General features: G+C 30.2%; 1 pseudogene; it reads left to right on the forward strand.

Annotated features, from left to right (window-relative positions):
* Window positions 1-10,188: 10,188 nt before the first annotated feature.
* LOC18429039 (3'-5' exonuclease-like) lies at window positions 10,189-11,519 on the forward strand (annotated as a pseudogene).
* Window positions 11,520-14,104: the final 2,585 nt, after the last annotated feature.

Here is a 14,104-nt window from a genome sequence, read left to right on the forward strand (position 1 = left end):
TTTAAATAGAAATATATAATATTTATAATATACTATAATATATGATATACTGTATTTTATATTTATATAAAATAATTTAGTATATTGTATATTGTATTCTATATTTATTCTATTAATATATATAATATTATAAATATCTATTATATTTTATAATATTTATAACATACTATAACATATAATACATTGTATTTTATATTTATTTTTAATATGTACATATGAAAGTATCTTATATTACATAAATATATAATATAAAAATATATATTTTATATATAATATTTATAACATACTATAACATATAATAATTTCATATTTATTTTTAATATGTATATATGAAAGTATCTTACATTACATAAATATATAATATAAAAATATATATTTTATATAATATATATAACATAGTATAATATATAATATCGTGTATTTTTTATTTTATTACATATTATATATTATATAATAAAATATATTATATTACATAAATGTATATATATAATATATGTTATATAATAAATATATATTATATAATATATGTTTATATAAAATAATTTAGTATATTGTACATTGTATTCTATATTTATTCTATTAATATATATTTTTATTATATAATATTATAAATATCTATTATATAAATAAATATATTATATATTATACAATAAAATATATTATATATTATACAATAAAATATATACATATATCATATATAACGTAATGTAAAATATAATATAGTGTATTTTATATTTATTTTATTGATATATATTTGTATTATGTAAGATATATTATATAGTGAATTATTTTATTAATCTTTGTTTTTTATTATATAATATACGTAAAATAATATTATATATATATATATAACATAATATTGTACTTTTTATTTATTTATTTTATTTTATTATATATATATATAAATAAAATAATATAATATATTATACATTGTATATTATTTTATTTTATTTTATTTATATATATATATAATATAATAAAATAAATAAAAATTAAAATATTATGTTTTATATATATATATATAAATAAAATAATGTAATACATTATACATTGTATATATTTTTATTACATAATATTATAAATATAATATATATATATATATATATATATATATATATGTATATCATGGACAAAATAAAACTTTCCCTTTTCAAGTTGCATGGTTTACCATGGAACTTTACTCATGCCTAAAAGGTAGGAACTTCTATGGTAAAAGGGAGTTCTCAAATTATCTTCCACTTTTTATCAACCATATAACATAAACTGTAATAGGTAAAGTTCTTTCTTCCTCTTCTAACTTCCTGTTAGCAAACACGCCCGTTTGGGAACCCCTCCAATATGAACGTCTCAATGCCATAAAGAAAAAGAATTTTAAATCTTAAAAATAGTATATCTAAATTATTTGAACCATTTTTTTTTTTAAGTTTTGAAAAAGTTTATATAAGGTTTTAACCTTAAAATGTATAATTAAAGATGTACCTCAAAAATCCATCATAAAAAGTTGTTTGGATGTCGGAAAACCCTCTAATTGATCATCTCGACATCGAGATATATGAATATGAAAAGAAAAAAAAAAATTGGGTTCGTGAAATAGTGTATCTTGCAATACATTATCCGGACCGTCCATTGTTAAGTTTTTCATGTGTTTGTAGTTCTATTTGATTTGAATCATTTTTAGAGTTTGAAATTTTATAATGAGAGATAAAAATAGATTCTCAAGCCATCTTAAAAATTTTAGATATTAGAATTACATTTATGATAAAATTTAGATATGCACCTTAATTGGATTGTTTAGGGTTGCAACCTTATCCAAACCACACCATTTAAGTTTTCAAGTGTTCATAGATATGTTCAATTTATATTATTTTTATTTTAAATTTTTAATAAATGGGGATAAAAATATATTTTCAAGCTATTACAAAGTTTCTGAAACCATGATTACATCGCCGAACACAATTTAGAGATGTGCCTTGGTTCTACAGTATAAGAAGGGCACCTTATACAAACTCCGCCCAATCGTGAAATGGAAAGATTCTATAAGGTTGCAGTCTTATACTATAGAAGTAAGGTGCACCTCAACAACTAGTAGAAAAAAAAGCGAAAGGAAAAGTTTATATAAGGTTACAACCTTATACTATAGAAATAATGTGCACCTCAAAATCAATAGAAAAGAGTGTTCTCAAGTTGTAAAACCTTTCAATTGATCATCTCGACCTCAAAGATGTATAGATATAAATAAAAAAAGAATTGCAATTACTAAAAATAGTGGATCATTTAACAAGTTATTTGGAACATTTATTTTCAATATTTCATGTATTTATGGATATTCTTTATCTACATTGTTTTTAGATTTTCAAATTTTATAATTTGCTTGAATATGAATTTTCAATTCACCATAACGTTTCAAAACTAATCTTTCAGGAAAATTTAGATGTACAACCTTATACAAACCTCAACCAAAAAGAAAAGGACCATGTAAGTTGTTTCTACAAGGGTGTGGTTTATGTAAACATCCGCTTTAAAGAAAAGGGATTGTATATCATGAGACTAAATACTTTTATTACAAGGCAATCGCAAAATACTCGAAATCCTACACATTAAAGTGTATCATAACATTGGAGGAATTCTAATTGAAATTTATGCCCAGTCAATATTACATGTCCAGTTATAATATTACATGTTTATTTAGACGAATTCACTTTTAACAGTCAATAATAATTGTGTTTTTCTTATACAAAAAATAATTTATTTATTTTTTTTACTGTAGTAACTTGTCTTATTATATACATTTAAAAAAAAAAAAACACTTCCAAACTTCCTCTTTAAAAGGCATGTTTGTTCCGCAAGAACTGCTACTCACACTATTGATGGTAAAAAGCCTCGGAAATTGCAGGAAAACAAGCTAGAAAACCATCAAATCATGATGAAGTAACCAATGTCAAAATAAAGGGCAAAAAAATAACTTAGAAAACAATAAAAGAAGAACAACATTATTCAAGACCAAATTTTGACCGGCAAACTCATTTAGATAACCAGTTTGAGCCAGGTTGTTGTTGCTTATTGCACATTCAAGTTAAAAAAAAACTACAACTTTGGAATTTCGCAATGAAAATAAAAAGGTAAACATAATACATATAATTTTTTTTTTAAAAAAAAAGTGAAAAAAATAGATTAAAAACCTTACCTAAATCCATGTTCAACATGATACACCAAATTCGAGAGCAAAGGCTCATCGATATTGAAAACACAATTTATATCCGTTGAATGTTACTATTTTAGTATATATAAAATTTATCGCTTCTTCCCCAAACTATTATTTTTCTCTCGAGTAATAATTCTATGAGACCCTCCCACATCTCTATGTGTAGGACTTCAAATGATCACAATTAAATTTGACACAGATGTCTAAAAAAGTTATCATATAGGGTAATACTTGACTTTTTTAGAGATGTGTGCCAAATTTAATGGTGATCTTTTGAGATCCTACACACATGAGTGTAGGAAGATCTCATAGGATCATTACTCATTTATCTCCCCCAAATCTTACTCTCTAACATAATGCTTCAACAATAATTTTTACCGTTTTCAAAAGTATTTTTAATGATATCTAAATTTCACGTCCCAAACTATTACCATTGTAAAGGGGTGAAATCTCCATCGCTCTCGGGTGTAACTTTCTAATGGTATTAGAACCGAGAAGCACGAGCGGTGGGTAAATGAAAAATCAAAATCATAAAGTGGCCGAGAGAGAAGGAAAGAGCTCTCTAGATGCTTTTTTAAAAAAACTTTAAATTTGAGATAGTTTATCTCTTTAAACATTTGAAATGATTTTTCTATCTAAAAATTGCTGGGTTTTTTTTCTTTCTAAAATTTGATATAGTTTATTTTTTAAAAAATTTTAATATTTTTTTCTCTCAAAAACTAAAAATTTGAGATAGTTTATCTTTCTAAAATTTTTGAGATGGTATCGATACTTTCTCTCCCTAAATTTTGATATAATTATTCTCTCTAAAATTTTAATATATTTTGTCTCTTTAAAATTTAAAATTTGATATAGTTTCTCTCTTTGAAATTTTTAATATAGTCTCTCTTTTAAAAAATTCAATTATTTTCTCTTTCTAAAATTTGATATAGTTTTTTTAATTTGTCGTGTACCAAACGTGCATACTGTATTTTTCACACCAAACTATCTTCATGCAAATATTTTCTTACCTACAATGGGCCTTGGAAATTCAAAAAAACAAGTTTTGGTGTGGAATCTAAGATTTAATTTCCATGGAATTTTAATATTAGGGTGCAGTTTGTATAGAGCCGAGGCTTTAAATAATCAAAGTAAAGCGCACCTTCAGATAGTGTTTATAAATATGATTTCAATACTGGAAAACTTTGTAATAGTCTTAAAATAATATTTTTATTTTTAATTATAAAATTTTAAATTTCAAAAATAGTGTCGATCGAGCATATGTACGAAAACTTGAAAAATCTTAAAAATTGAAGATCCAAAAATGTATTACAAGATGCACTATTTCCAAAACTTGAAATCTTTCTTCTTCTTTTTTTTTCTTTCTCATTTCCATGAATCTTGATGTTGAGATGATCAATTTGAGGATATTTGGGCATCAAAACAACCTCTTCTAATGAAATTTTTGAGGTGAGCTCTAATTTGATTGTCTAGAACCTCGGCTCTACATAAACGTTTTTCTTAACAATATAGCTATTGAGCAAACAAACTGTGGATTTTAATAAGGGAAAAGTTTATATAGAACCCACGCTCTAAACAATCAAATTAGAGCCTACCTAAAAAATTAGACTAGAAGAGATTGTTTTGATGCTCAAATATCTTCAAATTGATCATCTTGACATCAAGATGCACGGACTTGAGAAAAAATGGATTTCAAGTTTTGGAAATAGTGCATCTTGTAATGTATTTTTTGACCGTCAATTTTTAAGTTATTTAAGTTTTCATAAATTTGTTCGATCAACACTATTTTTTAGGCCTTAAATTTTATAATTAAAAATAAAAATATTCTTGAAGGCTATTACAAAGATTTTTCAGTATTGAAACCATATTTTTCAACATTCTCTAAAGGTAGGCTTTACTTTGATTGTTTAGAGCCTCGGCGGGCTTTACTTTGATTGTTTAGAGCCTCGGCTCTTTACAAACCGCACCTTTTTAGTAATATCCAATATATTAAAAATCCATGTCCGCGTAACCTATACGCCCAAACGGGCCATAAGAAAGAACTATATTTCTAAGAAAAATAAAGATGGGGGTAAAAGTGTGGACATAAATTAAGTAAATGATAAAAGTGCATGACCACATGACTACTGCGATAAACCCTCCCAAGCTTTTAATGTTCTTTGTGATTTTAATAACACTTGTAATCCTTTTTAAGTTTCGGATTATCTAGAAAGATATTATTTATCTTTTATATATAGAGGTCACAATCATTTCTACTCATTAGATATCAAATTGGATGGCTTGGATGAGTCACTAAGTCTGAAAATTTTTATTTTTAATTATCGAACTTTTTGTCTATTTAATGATACTCTTATAACTATCCATTTTAAATTTAGAGGACAATAATAATTGTGATTTCTATGTACAATAGATAAATGGACCATCCTTTTAAATAAGGGAAAAGAATATATAACGTTGCAACCTTAAAATGTAGAATTACAGATGCACTTCAAAAATCCATCGGAGAATGTTGTTTCAATGTTGAAAAACCCTCTAATTGATTATCTTGACATCGAGATACATGAATATGAAAAAAAGAAGAAGATTATGAGTCCCAAAAATAGTGCATCTTGCAACACATTATCTAGACCGTCCATTTTCAAGATTTTCATATATTTATGGATCTACTTGATTTTAACCATTTTTTGATTTTTTTTAATTTTATAATTAGATATAAAAACAAATTTTCAGATAATCCTAATAATTTTTTTACACCAAAATTACATATTATAATAAAATTTGGAGGTGTGCTCTAATTGGATTATTTTAGGTTGCAACCTTATAGAAACCGCACACTTTAAATAATGTACTACAATATGCCCTATTTTAATTGGATTGTTTAAGGTTGCAACCTTATAGAAACCACACCCTTTAAATAATGTACTACAATATGCACTATTTTTTAGGACTAGAAATCCATTATTTCTTTCATATTCATACATGTCAAGGTTGAGATGATCAATTAAACTGTTTTCAAGCTTTGAAACAAAATTTTCAAATAGGTTTTTGTGGTCCACCTTACTTATAAGTTGCAACCTTATATAAAAATTTTCGGTAAAGGTTTTGATATTAATTTTTTTTAACATATATTTTTGGTTTTTTTAAACATGGCTTTGTGATGTAGGAAGAAAAAAATAATTATCATAAAAATAAAATAAAAGGTGAAAGATTATACCTCTCTCCAAGGGAATCCTCCAAAGGGAATCCTCCAATGAAAGGCATATCTCTTTAAATAAACTTTAGATGAAAAAAACCATTCAAGATAATTCTCGGTCTCTCTTATATAATTTTCCTTATTTTATCTCTCCTACCTATTTTCTCTCTCGTGTGAAAGGAAAGTATATACTGTATATCTAGTTAATGTAAAAGGTATATATTGTAATCAATAAATATAAGAAGGGTAGAATATTAAAGAAGTCTAGTATCTATTAATTAATATGAATATACAAACTTGTCTCTCCATAACTACCACTTATTATTTTATAATCCAAAAGATCTTTATTGTTATTCGTTTAACTAAAAAGATAGAACTTCCCAAAATAAATCATGCAATCAACTCAGGTCTTTTTAACTTATCTCTTCCAATCCTTAATTACAAATAAAAGATAAATAATCTCCTATTTTTATTTATATTGTTTTGGTATTTTACTTTGATTCGGGATTATCTATCATTTATTTATTTTTTCCATGAAGGTAACAATTATTCCACTCGCTAGATCAACTCCAATTTACTTTTATGGTGGTTTAATACCCTCCATTCCACTCAATAGATTAACTCTAATTTAATTTTATGGTCGTTTAATACCTTCCTTAATTCAGCTTTACTCCACCAATGACGTAGCCCCACATATATAACCATAATAATGTCATTGACCCTATCTGCCCATTTTTTATTGCAAGCATACCTTCTTCATCTTATGGTACTCTCTCTCTCTTCGAGAATGGTACTCTTCTCTATTCTATTATTATTTTCTCTCACTCTCTCATCAATAATGGTGCTCTGTTTCTTTGTAAAAAAACAAAAATGGTGCTCTGTTTCTTTGTAAAAAAACAAAAATGGTGCTCTGTTTTATATTATTATTACATTGTTTTCCTGTATGTTATGTTATTCCCTGCATTACTAGTTCCTCCTACTTTTGTCCCTATTATTTCACAATATTGAATGTCTTCAGGTAGATGTGGTGAGCATTTCTGCTTTATACTGTAATGTCAATTGTTGTTTTTTTTTATGTCTCTTCCTTGGAATCAGAATCAGGGCTGTCTCCATCGTTCCTTTCTCTTTTTCCTAGTGATTAAAATATCGGTCACCCGATTCAGAATCAGTCAATTTGGATCGGGTATCGTAGTACCATTTCAATCCGGATCAAGTATTGTTAGTACCTTTCTGAATCTTTTAATAAAATGAGAACCGCTACTTGCTGGATGAAGTCATACCGGATTTTTTGAACGATAAACCATATTTATTTACTGATTCACGTGAATTTTTGAAATGTTTGCTACAGTAAATCGCTTTTTGAAAGATTTGCTATAATAAATCGGATTTTTTTACCGATTCACCAGATTTTTTGAACGATTTGCTACATTAAACCGGATTTTTTGACTGATTGGCTAGAGTGTAATTGGTCGTAGGCCCCACCAACTGCATCAGTGGACTCGTCCCCTACTGCCACGCTTACCACATTTATCATTATGTTGTTTTCCAGTATGTTATGTTATTCCTCTGCATTACTATTTCTTCCTATTTTTTGTCCCTGTTAGTTCACAAGATTGAATGTCTTATTAAAATGTGGGTGAGCATTTATGCTTTATGCTATAATGTCATTGTGCTCCCTCATGTATTATTATTGGTCATGTATTATTGTGTTTTTATGTCTCTAAGTTGGATTCAGGGCTGTGACCTTCACTCCTTTCATTTGATTATATCTTTTTTTTTGTTATCTCAACTTATATTGGTGACCCGATTCGGATCAGATATTGTAGTACCGTTCCATATATCTTCTTTCAAAAATTCGGATATTTTAACTAATTAGCTACATTAATTTTGTTCCATTTATCTTCTTTCAAAAATCAAAATTCCTAAGTTAATATAATAATAAAATAAATAAATTGAGTTAGATTTTGTCATATTGCATTTTAATTTTTATTTTGTTTATAAAATAATTTTTATAGACAACAAACACTCGACAAGAAAAATATTCTCAGTATTTATATATTTTCTACACAATAATGAAAAAAACATAGTGAGATATTCTAACTAATTAATTACATTAAATTTGTTCCATATATCTTCTTCCAAAAATCAAAATTCCCAAGTTAATATAATAATAAAATAAATAAATTGAGTTAGAGATATTCATTTTAATTAGCAAGTTGCATTTTAATTTTTATTTTGATTATAGAATAATTTTTATAGACAACAAACACTCGACATGAAACATATTCTTAGTATTTACATATTTTTACACAATGATGAAAAAACATAGTGAGATATTCTAACTAATTAATTACATTAAATTTGTTCCATATATCTTCTTTCAAAAAAAATTTCCTAAGTTAATACAATAATAAAATAAATAAATTGAGTTGGAGAAATTCATTTTAATTGTCATGTTGCGTTTTAATTTTAATTTTGATTATAAAATAATTTTTATAGACAATAAACACTCGACATGAAACAGATTCCCAATATTTACACAATAATGAAAAAACATAATACAATTGTCACTATTGCTTTTAGAAACTAAAAGAACATTATTTTTAGAGATTTATAGTGATTTTTTTAAAAAACAATTGGTACAAAAAATGCCAATTCCACCAAATTGATCCACCGATTTCTCGATCCCAAACAGGTATGGGTGTGACCGATTTGAGTGATCGATCCGTTTTTTTAAACCTTCCTCTTTCCAAATGCTCACTCTCTAAAGCAAGATTACCATGTTTTGGTTGAAACTTATTTGGGTGGAGTTGAAAAAGGCTCTTTTCTCTTCTTATCATATCTTTCTCTTTCCAAATGCTTTCTCTCTAAAGCAAGCTTAGCTTGTTTTAGTTGAATCTTTCTCTTTCCAAAAGTTTTCTCTCTAAAGCAAGCTTAGCTTGCTTTAGTTGAATCTTTCTCTCTAAAGAAAGCTTAGCTTGTTTTAGTTGAAACTTATTTGTGTTGAGTTGAAAAAGAGCTAGTTTACCTCTTTTTTATTTTGGAGTGATCTAAGCATGTTTGGTTCGAGCCCACATTTGAAATTTCCACCTGACAATTCCATATTTTAGAAAAAGAATTATGATCAGTATGTAAAGACACGTTTGGTTCGTGTAAGAATCTTTTATAGAAAATATTTTTATATGAAAAAAATTCTTTCATGTAATCAAGTGTGAGAATATTTTCATACCAATTGGTCTTAATGCATCTTTTTTCAGACAACTAATTGATAAAAAAATACTCTCACACTTGACTGAGAGAATCTTTTCATGTGAAAATATTTTCTAGAAAAGATTCTCACGCGAACCAAACGTGCTTTTACATACTGATCATAATTTTTTTTCTAAAATATGGAATTGTCGAGGTGGAAATTACTAAGGTGGGCTAACCCACTTTTTTTTCTTTTTTTTTCATATATTGCCCCGCGGTCCGGACAGAATTTTAATTTTTTCCGTTAGTAGAGCACTACCCTAAAGCTTGGGGCACTCCCCTACGAACGAAAAAACCAAACAACTAAAAATAAAATAAAATTCAGACAAAGGATTCCATCCTTAGAATGAAGGGAAATTTGGGAAAAAATAAAACAACGCACGTTGACTCACCATCTTTTGTAATTTCTACCTATAAACAGAGCATTTCGTATTTTAGGATAAATTTTAAAATCTGTTTACGTAAATCACTCTTTATTTTTATTTTTTTATTTGTATGGAAAGTGGGCTAGTTTAGCTTGTGGGGTTTTTGGGACAAATTCCAAGGGTTTCCATCCTTGACCTACCTCACCCAAACTCATTTGTTTACTACTGAGCTGAAAGTAAGGGGCCTCTTTCCTGCTTTACTCTCTCGAGGGTATTAGAGTGTGTCGTTTTTTTTGTGTCAGTTGATAATACTATTGAGCCCATGAACAAAATCTCGAACTTCATTCTCACAAAAATGTAGGACCCAAATCCCCACTTACCCATTTTTCTATTTTAGGCACAGGTGATGATCAGCAAGACTACTCCCGCTAGCAAGTCTCACAACAGGGTGCCTTACGACTACCCAGATCCTTACCAGAGGGTGCCTTATAGCCTGGAAGTTCCTTGCCTACCTCAAACCTTCAATGATGATGCACGTTATGTGGACTCTCTACGCATGTCCATGTTGTCCATCCATGAGAAGAGCCCATCTCATGGACCCTCAACTCATGATGATCCACCAGATGGTCTCCATGTCCATGGGCATGTGTCAAGTGATATTTGATGAACCCTCGACATATGATGATCCACCGCGTGTGGCCGTCGTACGTAAGACTGCATTTGATGGACCCTCAACTGTCCTAACCAGTTTCATTTTCAAACCGAACCATAATCATGAGGACAGCCTCAGTTGCAGACAATTGGGTTCGTAAAATCATAGACAATCGACCTAACGACGAAGGATTCATTGTGGGCCCAGACATAGAATGGAAACCCAGTTTCATCAAAGGCCACACCGGCCAAGTCGTATTGCTCCAACTTTGTGTAGACAGAATGCCTGATAGTTCAGCTTCTCCACCTAGATCGGCTACCTTTCGAGCTCATGATGTTCATATCTTATCAGAAGAATTGCTTTGTCGGAGTTGGAATTGGAGATGATTTGAAGAACTTAGCGAGAGATTATCAGATTGTGTGCGGAAAGCATGTGGAGCTGAAGGACATGGCCGCATATTAACTGAAGAGGAAAGAGCTCTCTAGTTATGGGCTGCAGGCTCTGGTTAAAGAGGTCCTTGGATTGGAGGTAAGCAAGTCCAATACGATCAGGATCAGCGACTGGTCGAAAAGGGACCACACAGATGCACAGATCGAGTATGCCTTCATAGATGCTTATGTTTGCTCACGATTGGGGGTTCTTCTCATGGGAAGGCAACAGATCAAATGAGAGAAAAGGAGAGATTTACTACTCTTTTTGACATTCTCTTGTTAATAAGTTTACACTTCGAATCTAGCCTTTTTTTTTTTTTGTTTTTTTTTTCTGGGGTTTTGCTCATAACTTCAGAGCCTTTTGGTTTTCGGTTGTTATTTGAATATTAAGTCTTTTTTCTTGGTTCTTTGAGTAGAATAGGCTTTTATTACTAGAAATTAAGGTTCCTGCTGATTGACTCTGTGCTTTTAGTTTTTCTTGTCTCATTGGATATGATGAGGCTTTGGTACTAGAAATATTATTTGACACGGACCGGATTGCTCATTGTTTTAGCGTAATTAACATGAATCTGGATGATTCTTGTAAGTAAAAGTAGCAAGCCTTTGGATTATCTTTTAACTGCATTGCACTTAATGTTGCAAAGAAGGTTGTAAAGGCGAGCCCGACGGGCACTTGACCTGGTCCGCGACAAGTCCTACAACCAGATCTAGGCGGGTGTTGTTAGTGGGCATTGCAATGCGCCTCGCCTCTCCTCTGGAGGGTCGTCTCTCGAATCTCGACCAGGCCAGGTTTGGCTCAGGCCCTATCTTGAATCCCATGGGCCGAGCTGGGGCTAGGCCAGGCCCTGCCTGTATCCTAGAGGATGGGCTAGGGTCCGTGAGGGACCTACTGGGCTCAAAGTCCTTGGTGACGACCCTGCTCCTTATCATGGCTTGGTACCTTGGACCCGGCGCTATCAGTGGCCAGTGGTGGGGCCCCAAGGCCATCCAGGCAGAGCCAAGAAGCTAAAAATTTTACCTTATTTTCACTTGCTGAGCCCAGGCCTACCTGCCTTTCTCTTGCGTAGTTTAGTATTGTATTAGCAATAAACAGATCATACTTGCTTGAATGAGGCACTAGCTTAAGCTTAGTTTCTCACAAAACAAGCCCTCATTACACGACACGAAAAATCTCACCTTACCGGCAAGACAATCCAATAGACCGTAAAGTAGAGTATGCGGAACGTCGACTCTAGGGCAAAGAACTCATGGACTCAAGGGTAAGTTTTCTATACTTCCCCTATTAAATAAAACTTGTATATTTCTCTCAATCCAATTGTCTATTCTGAATGGACGGATGAGATGGCTCCAATCACAATTTCATGCCTTTATACTATTTTTAATTGTTTTTCTACAAAACATTGACACCAAAATTTGGAAATCCACTCCTCTCTTAAACTTGCACTTTTAACAAATATTAAAAAAAATATATTCTCAATAAAATAAAATGATCAAAATGCCCATAAAAGTTTTAAAGATATTTTGACATTATATTTTATTAAAAATATTTTTTAATATTATTTTTAGGTGTGCTTCATTGAGATGATGATATGCACCAAATTTCATATTCATATCATTTATAAAAAAAATTTATTTCGAGGCATTAGTTCTAGATCAAATGATCAATGACTTACTTGATCTAAATTAGACAGCTGGATGGGGAAGGAAGTAGATATCTTCTATACAATAAGTATATAAACCTTTCTTTAGACTGAATGTCCCTCGACTAGCAACTCCTATGTTTTATTGATTGTCTTGAATCTTGTTTACCAAAGTCCTAAGAGCAAGGAAATGAGCTCCTTACATAAACCAAAACTGTTACTCTCTATCCCAGGCAAAAACGGCAACCCGCTCGCTACACAGCGATCCTACTAGTGCGACCTCTAACCCCCAAACCCGCTCGCTACACAGCGATCCTACTAGTGCGACCTCTAACCCCCAAGCCTGATCTCTATGACATTTATACCATGGGATTTCTTTTGATTAGTGATTTAAAAAATGGATCAATGACTAGGATCAAGCATCGGAAAAACCAGTATGGATCGGTGAATCGATGGTTTAGATTGTCGTTTTACTGTGCGAAAAAAATAATAAGCCAACAATAAATACGTACAAAAATAGTGAAATGGCCAAGAACCGGTTTAGATTGGTGAATCGACATTTTTACTGTAGCAAAACGTCATGTTTAATGTAGCAAAACGGTGTTTTACTGTAGCAAATCACTGGTTCTATTCTACACCCAGATGATTTTCTATATATTGCACAGGGTGATCGATTCCCTAATCAGATCGAGTGACTCCGTGCCGACCCGATGGTTTTTAAATTACCGCTTTTGATGAAATAGTTATAGATTCTGGATTAATGAAACCAGGATGAGAAATACCATTGTATTTTAGACTTGATCAATTCTCAGTTCGCAATAAGCGCGACCTCCAATACCCAAGCCTGATCCCTATGACATTTATGCCATGGGATTTCTTCTAATGACATAGGTTATAGGTTCTTAATTAATGAAAATATGATGAGAAATACCTTTGTATTTTATATTTATCAATTCTCGATTAAGGTTCCTTGGACGTATAGGATAATAGCAACTCCAATTTTTCAAGCTGTCGTAATTTTTCATATTTCATAATTTCATTCCTTTTCTGATATATAATTATCATATTTCTGCTAAACTTAATCACATCAATTAAAATGAAAAATAGAAAATAACGTATCCTCGATAAATGAGGTTGACTTGCATTTAGAAATAGGAATAGTAATACTCCAAATTTTTTAATTTTTTATTTTTTTTTACGCTCACTCAAGGCACGTTTGGTGGGCATGAAAATCATTTTCTTAAAAGTGGTAATTTCTTACCGCTTTTGATGAAATAGTTGTAGATTCTGGATTAATGAAACTAGGATGAGAAATACCATTGTATTTTAGATTTCATCAATTCTCGGTTCCCAATAAGCACGACCTCCAACC

Source organism: Amborella trichopoda, chromosome 4 (assembly GCF_054954075.1).
Source record: "Amborella trichopoda isolate Santa Cruz 75 chromosome 4, AtrichopodaSantaCruz75HAP2 v2.0, whole genome shotgun sequence".
NCBI classification, from domain to species: domain Eukaryota; kingdom Viridiplantae; phylum Streptophyta; class Magnoliopsida; order Amborellales; family Amborellaceae; genus Amborella; species Amborella trichopoda.